General features: G+C 42.9%; 1 long non-coding RNA gene across 1 annotated transcript in view; it reads right to left on the bottom strand.

Annotated features, from left to right (window-relative positions):
* The window catches only part of LOC113631761 (uncharacterized), a 7,160-nt gene extending 4,746 nt beyond the window's left edge, over positions 1-2,414 (bottom strand). Inside the window, exons 1-2 of the long non-coding RNA XR_003437555.1 lie at positions 1,942-2,414; positions 1,643-1,793 (exon numbers count right to left, since the gene is read on the bottom strand). This is a non-coding gene — a long non-coding RNA (uncharacterized LOC113631761). The remainder of the gene's footprint in view (positions 1-1,642; positions 1,794-1,941) is intronic.
* Between the last annotated feature and the right edge of the window lie 4,728 nt (positions 2,415-7,142).

Raw genomic sequence — 7,142 nt, 5'->3', positions numbered from 1 at the left:
TGTGTGTGTGTGTGTGTGTGTGTGTGTGTGTGTGTGTGTGTGTGTGTGTATACACCACATCTTCTTTATCCATTCATCTGTTGATGGACACATAGGTTGCTTCCATGGCTTGGCTATTGTAAATAGTGCTGCAGTGAACATTGGGGTGCATGTATCTTTTCAAATTCGAGTTTTCATCTTTTATGGATACATGCCCAGAAGTGGGGATTTCTAGGTCATATGGTAGTTCTATTTTTAGTTTTTGAAGGAACCTCCATACTGTTCTCCATAGTGGCTGCACCAAAAGTGTCCTATTCTTTTATTGTGTTCTTCATTAATCCTTTGATGACTTTTTATCATTTTAAATGTGTTTCTTTTATAATCTACCCAATGATTATATTATCTGAAGTTCTTGGAGTTTTACTATTGATTTTTGCTTTGTTTGTTAACTGTTTTTTATCGATTTTTTTTCATGTATTTTGTAATTTTTCATTGTAAGTTAATCTTTAATAGGGGCTTCACATAGGGGGATCCTAGAGGGTCTGGGAGGAGGGTGTAGCCTCCTAGAGAGATTTTATGTTTGTTTCAGCCAGGTGCCCCAAAGGTATTAGCAGCCTGGGATAGCATTTTATATTAATCTCTTAGTGGGATGTATCCTAGACCACTCTGGTAATTTAAATTTAAATACCATATCTTTGTGAGGGCACCTCTATGATTATAAATTAACAAATTAAGGGTAGGCTTTTGTTTTTTGTTTTTTTAAAAAAAAAAGCTTCTTTGTCATCTCGCTGGGTGAGTGGGCAATTGTTTGTAGTTCATCCTTACATTGGGGTGGAGGTGGGCTTCAGTTCCCGCTTTCTCCTCTCCTGGGGCCCAGGCTTCCTCTTCTATGCCTGCTGGTTATTAAAACCTAAGCCCCTTGATTCCCCAGCCAATTCTGAAGCCCAAACAACTGCTTTTCCCCACCTGCACCCCCTCTGCTCTCCCACCCCACCCCTGCCCCTACCAAGAAGTCCCAGCATCAGCTCGTGCAGGCTCATAGCCCTTTCTTCTTTTTTTTTTTTTTTTTTTTTTTGCGGTACGCGGGCCTCTCACTGCTGTGGCCTCGCAGGCTCAGCGGCCATGGTTCACGGGCCCAGCTGCTCCGTGGCATGTGGGATCTTCCCGGACCGGGGCACGAACCCATGTCCCCTGCATCACCAGGCGGACTCTCAAACGCTGCACCACCAGGGAAGCCCTCTTTCTTCATTTTTTACCCTCCAGATTGCCCTTACTCTCTTGCAGGTACAGCTAGATATTGGTTAGAATTTATTCATTATTTCTAGAAATTTGCAAAAGGTGGTTTTTTCTTTTTTTGTATTACACAGAAAACCATGTTGCTGAAAATAGAACTCCCCAATCTGTTATTTAACAGCCTAAAAATGTGACTTCACAGCAACTCCCGCTTAACCGCCAGAATTCCCACATTATTTTTCATCCTTAATGTATTCCTCCTCACTTCCTAAAAAGTCCCTCATACTGAGGTAGGAACATATTTCTGAGAAGTCCACTCCTTATGAAGCATTCTCAGGTTATACAGGCCACATTACAATAAAAAATTAGACGATCTCAGAGTGTACTGGAAGTGGCAGTGATTATGGGAAGGAACAGCTCCAAGCCCTACCTTGGGGGTCTTCCTTGAACAGGAGGACGGAGTTTACAGATGGCTCGATCTTCAATTTCACTTGAGGGAGAAAAGTAACATGAACACGAAGAAGTGCATATGATCTTTCTGAAACCAGTAGCTGTCACCTTCGCGTGTTTCTGCTCCATTACTTGAAGAAAAGAAGAACCCTACAACATTAGAAAACATTCTCACTGCCAATGGCAGGCACGCATTCACCTTGGGCAAAAAAACAAAAATAGCCAGTGCCCTCGCCACTTCTGCGGACCCTCAAACCCTCCCTTCGCACGACTACTTACACCAGGACTGTGGCTTGTTATTCTATTTCTCTCAGAGGTCTTGCCAGTAGAGCAGGTCATCACGTTTGGAATTCGGACATTGGAGAACCTGGGCAGAGTTTGGAAGCCAGGAGAGGAGAAAGCTGAAGAACGACGTTATCTTAGTTCTCTTCACCTCCCCTCTCCCAGGGCAGGGCTCTGGAGGATGGGCACGGAAAGGAGGACGTTTTAGTTCACTATTAAACATTTACTAAGCAGCAGGTACGTTGTGCAAAGATTGTTCTGAAGAAGTTTATGTGGGCGGACACTCTTTTTTCAAGTGGACCTTGCTTTGTCTCTCAATTCTATACAATTTCTCTGGGAAGGTCTGAGGCTGGGGGTGAGGGGTGTGGAGTACAGAGCTTGAGGGTGGTTCTACAAAGAGGGAAAGCACAGTGAGGATAGGAATCAGGGAAGGTGGAGATTGGATCAGGAGAGAAAGGAAATGAGAGCAAAGCATGGCCTTTGAGGGAAAGTCCTACAGGAGGGGCCAGTGAACACATTTTTGGTGTTGGAAGTCGTCAGACACTTATCAAATGCTGAGCACATCACAAATACACAAAAGATGTTTGTGATTGACTAGGAATAGCTCATCTGGTGACTGCTAGTTGACAGGGGGCAAAATCCATGGTTACTGCTCCGGGCACCCTTCTCTCTACCCAGACTCTCGCCTCTTGTGTTGACTGACCTGATGGATGAGGAAGTCCTATAAAAAGAAAAGGGTGGGTTTCCCCTTTGCCCCAAGGGTGCCTTCTGAAGCCCTCCCTTCAAGAGAAGGGTTTTTGAACGAAAAAAATGCTCTTGAACTAATCCTTCCAACGAATCTACCACAGTTGAGCCCAGTCAAGGGTCAAGGTTTGTGGCCAAGCACCTCGTGGTCTACAAACAGCCCTGTGTGGAGAGCTCTTATCAGCTGGCCACGGGGTCATGGGGCCTCACTCCCACAGCCCTGCCCTCAAGCTGATGGGACCTTCAGATACCCACTCCACCACTCCAGCTTCTCCCAGGGGCTTTGAGAACCAAAGAGAGGCTGAGAGGGAAACCCAAAGTGTGGATATGCAAATTATGTTTTTAAATAAAATTCCCCCATTAGGTTTTTCCCTTTGGACTTCTTCTTAGTCACCCTGTACTTTCCAGTGATGTGCTCATCTGTTCACTTAATGAACAAAATAAATAGAAAGACCTCTTGCTTCCGTACTTTTCTGGTTGGCTTGCTTTTCTCCTCTAAGAAACTAGAAGCATTTAGAGATGCCGTTCACAACAGGTACAAGTTGCAGAAAAACAAAACACAGAGAAATTGGCCTCAGACTTGATTTGAGGTGCTTTGGAGGAAAGCCTTCTCCCACACCAGGTTCCTCCAGGCACCAGACTCCTCCAAGGCCATGTGAAGAAGACCTGCCATCCGATGAATTCCTTGTGTTACAGTAACATCTACGCTGAAGTGACCTGTTCACATGCGCCTTCCTGTGTCTTTGGACTTGCTCTCTGACCTTCTAGAACCTTCTTGCCGAATCACGGCCCGGCTTCCTCCCTCATTTCATTCAAGTCTGTTCAGACATCACCTTTCCAGAACAGTCTCTTTTAACTACTTTGTATAAAAGAGTAAACCTCTGCCACCTCCTTTACCCCATTTTATTTTTCTCCATAGTACTTCTCATGATCTGAAATTATCTCACATATTAGTTTGCTTTTTATATTTTGTTTCCTCCACTAGAATTTAGAGTTGTATCTTTTTTAAAAATTGCAGTATAAATGTTATATAATGTATATGTTGCAAAATGATCACCATAATAAGTCCAGTTAACATCTATCACCATATATAGTTACAAAAATTTTTTTTCTTGTGATGAGTCCTTATGAGATCTAATCTCTTAGTAACTTTCAAATATGCAATATGGTGTAATTAACTGTAGTCCCCATGCTGTACATTACAGCCCCATGACTTATTTACGTTATAATTGGAAATAGGTACCTTTTGACCACCTCCACCCATTTTGTTTACCCCTCACTCCCTGCCTCTGGCAACCACTAACCTGTTCTCCGTATCCACAAGTTTTTTGTTTGTTTTTTAGATGCTACGTATGAGTGAGCTCATATGGTGTTTGTCTTTCCCTGTCTGACTTATTTCACTTAGCATAATACCAACAAGGTCCATCCATGTTGTCATAATTAATAAGATTTCCTTCTTTTTTATGGTTGAATAATATTCCAGTATATATATATATATATATATATATATATATATATATATATCTATCTCACTTTTTAAAATCCACTCATACATTGATGGTCATTTAGGTTGATGCCATGTCTTGGCTATTGTAAATAATGTCACAATAAACATGGGGGTGCACATATCTTTTCAAGTTAGTGTTTCCTTTTCTCTGGATGAACATCCACAAGTGAAATTGTTGAATCATGTGGTAGTTCTAGGTTTTGTTTTGTTTTGTTTTGTTTTGAGGAAACTCCATACTGTTTTCCATAGTGGCTGCACCAATTTACATTCCCACCAGCAGTGCACAGAGGCTCCCTTTTCTCCACATCCTCGCCAACTTTTGTTATTTCTTGCCTTTTTGATAATAGCCATTTTAACAGGTGTGAGGCGATATCTCATTGTGGTTTTGATTCACATTTTCCTGATGATTAGTGACGCTGAGCACCTTTTCATGTACCAGTTGGCCATCTGTATGTCTTCTCTGGAAAAATATTTATTCAGATCCTCTGCCCAATTTTTTTTTTTTTTTCTTTTTGCGGTACGCAGGCCTCTCACTGCTGTGGCCTCTCCCGCTGCGGAGCACAGGCTCCGGACGCACAGGCTCAGCAGCCATGGCTCACGGGCCCAGCCGCTCCGCAGCATGTGGGATCTTCCCGGACCGGGGCACGAACCCATGTTCCCTGCATCAGCAGGCGGACTCTCAAACGCTGCACCACCAGGGAAGCCCTGCCCATTTTTTAATTGAACTTTTTATTTTGCTATTGAGTGGTAAGAGTTCTTTATGTATTTTGGGTATTTACCCCTTACCAGATATATGATTTGCAAATACTTTCTCCCATTTAGTAGGTTGCTTTTTCATTTTTTGACAGTTTCCTTCTCTGTGCAGATGCTTTTTAGTTTTATGTAGTCCCACTTGTTTATTTTTGCTTTTGTCACCTCTGCTTTTGGTGTCAAATACAAAAAAATCATCAGAGAGACCAATGCCAAAGAGCTGAGCATGTATGCTTTCTTCTAGGATTTTTATGGTCTCAGTTCTTACATTCAAGTCTTTAATCCATTTTGAATTGATTTTTGTGTATGGTGTAAGATAGGGGTGCATTTTCATTCTTTTGCATGTGGCTATCCAGTTTTCCCAACACCATTTATTAAGGAGACTGTCCTTTCTTCACTATATTTTTGACTCCTTTGTCATAACTGATGGTGTATTTCTGAGCTCTCAGTTCTGCTAATTATGTATCTGTTTTTATGCCAATCCCTTACTGTTTTGATTACCATAGCTTTTAATACAGTTTGAAACCATGGAGGGTGATGCCTCTAGCTTTGTTCTTCTTTCTCAGAATCGCTTTGGCTATTCAGGGTTCCATTTGTTTTTTTATGGAGGCTTCATCACATAAGCATGATTAATTAAATCATTGGCCATTGGTGATTGAATTCGATTTCCAGCCCCTCTCCCCTTCCTGGAGATTAGGGGAGTGGGGAAGGTAGATGGGACTGAAAGTTCCAGTCTTCTGATTACATGGTTGCCATCACTGGAGGCTTGGAAGGTCTAAAGCAGAGACTGCAAACGGGTACCTACAGGGCCATGAAGGTAACATGAATGCATAAAAAGAGCCAGTTGCCTGACACTAAATTTGACCTATGTGAGAATGGAGGCAATAGGGAGTAGTGAGGTCCATGGCAAACTGAACAGCAACAGCCCACCTAAAAGGAGCAGCCACTACTCAGCTCCAGCCAACAGTTGCTAATGTGAAAATGCTAACCCAGCATTGTCAAATCTTTCTGGGATTTTTTTGCAGAGAAGCTGAGAATTTAGCTATTTATATGAAATCTCTTGAATGTTGCAAACCATTGATTTTTGTTCAAAACACTATGCAGGACAAAACAAACACATCCATGGTTGTCATTTATGTCATAGGATACAACATTTGGTGGTAGCAGTCTTGTCTGGGACCTTACAGAGAGGATCCTTGATGGCCTGGGTCAGTGCCAGGTGACTGGTTGCCTCACATGAAGCTAGATGATGGATTTCAGTTGAGAGAGAAAAAAATCATGCTAAGAGGAGAGAAGATTGAACAAGTGGTTGCCAAGGACAAAGTTCTCCATCACCACTTGGCTGCAGGCCATTCCCATCACAGCTTATTAAGGAGTCATTTAAGTGTCACAAAATGATTCATTAACATTTTTCTTCTTTGGGGTATAACACCCATAATAACCAAGCGAAGTGGAAAACATCTGTCTTAGCCATTTACATGTATAACTCTCTGGATGATGCCTGAGAACGTCTCAGGGACTCCCAAATGCACCAGCAGCCTCACAAACAGACATGGTCTTGGCCTTGGGCGAGGGAGAAAGACAGGAGATGCTCAAAAGCTCACCCTCCTCCGGGCACCACCCCAAACACTGACCTACTATCATGCTGTATGTTTGCAGGATTCTGCTCTTCAGAACAGAGAACAGGAGGTGAGCTTTCTGTCTGGTGTGACTAAAAGCTACGAACATGAGCACCTTCTCTTTTTTCCAAAATGGAATTCAGCTGGAGACACAGTAGAGCTGTCAGGAAGCCCTAGGACTGCCTTTCAGGTGTTTATTCTCTAGTATCGAGTCCTGGGGTTGACATCCCTCTGCTATACGTACGCAAGAATCATTATCCCAGAGATGAGTCATTTGTAAGATGATGGTATTTGTTTAACACCAGATGTTGCTTGCTTTCCCTCATTTCCTTGCTGTTCGTAGCCCTGGGGATGCTGCACAAATGATGGTTTTGAGGAAGGCCAGGAAAAGTCTCCCCCACCCGAACAGATCTGTGAGCAGCTGCCGGAGGAAGAGCTGAGAGGGCAGAGCGTCCGTCTCTCATGGTAAATGCAGCAATGGTGCTTCCTGCACAAAAGCATCTGAGCTTCTTTAAGGGTTTCATTTTCTAGAACCGATATCAACAGTGCCACGGAAAGCACATTCCACTAGGACCAGA

The sequence above is a fragment of the Aethalodelphis obliquidens genome, unplaced genomic scaffold, assembly GCF_003676395.1.
Source record: "Aethalodelphis obliquidens isolate GAN/ISIS:26980383/991018 unplaced genomic scaffold, ASM367639v1 scaffold34, whole genome shotgun sequence".
NCBI lineage: Eukaryota > Metazoa > Chordata > Mammalia > Artiodactyla > Delphinidae > Aethalodelphis > Aethalodelphis obliquidens.
This window is presented reverse-complemented; position numbering and strand designations above follow the sequence as displayed.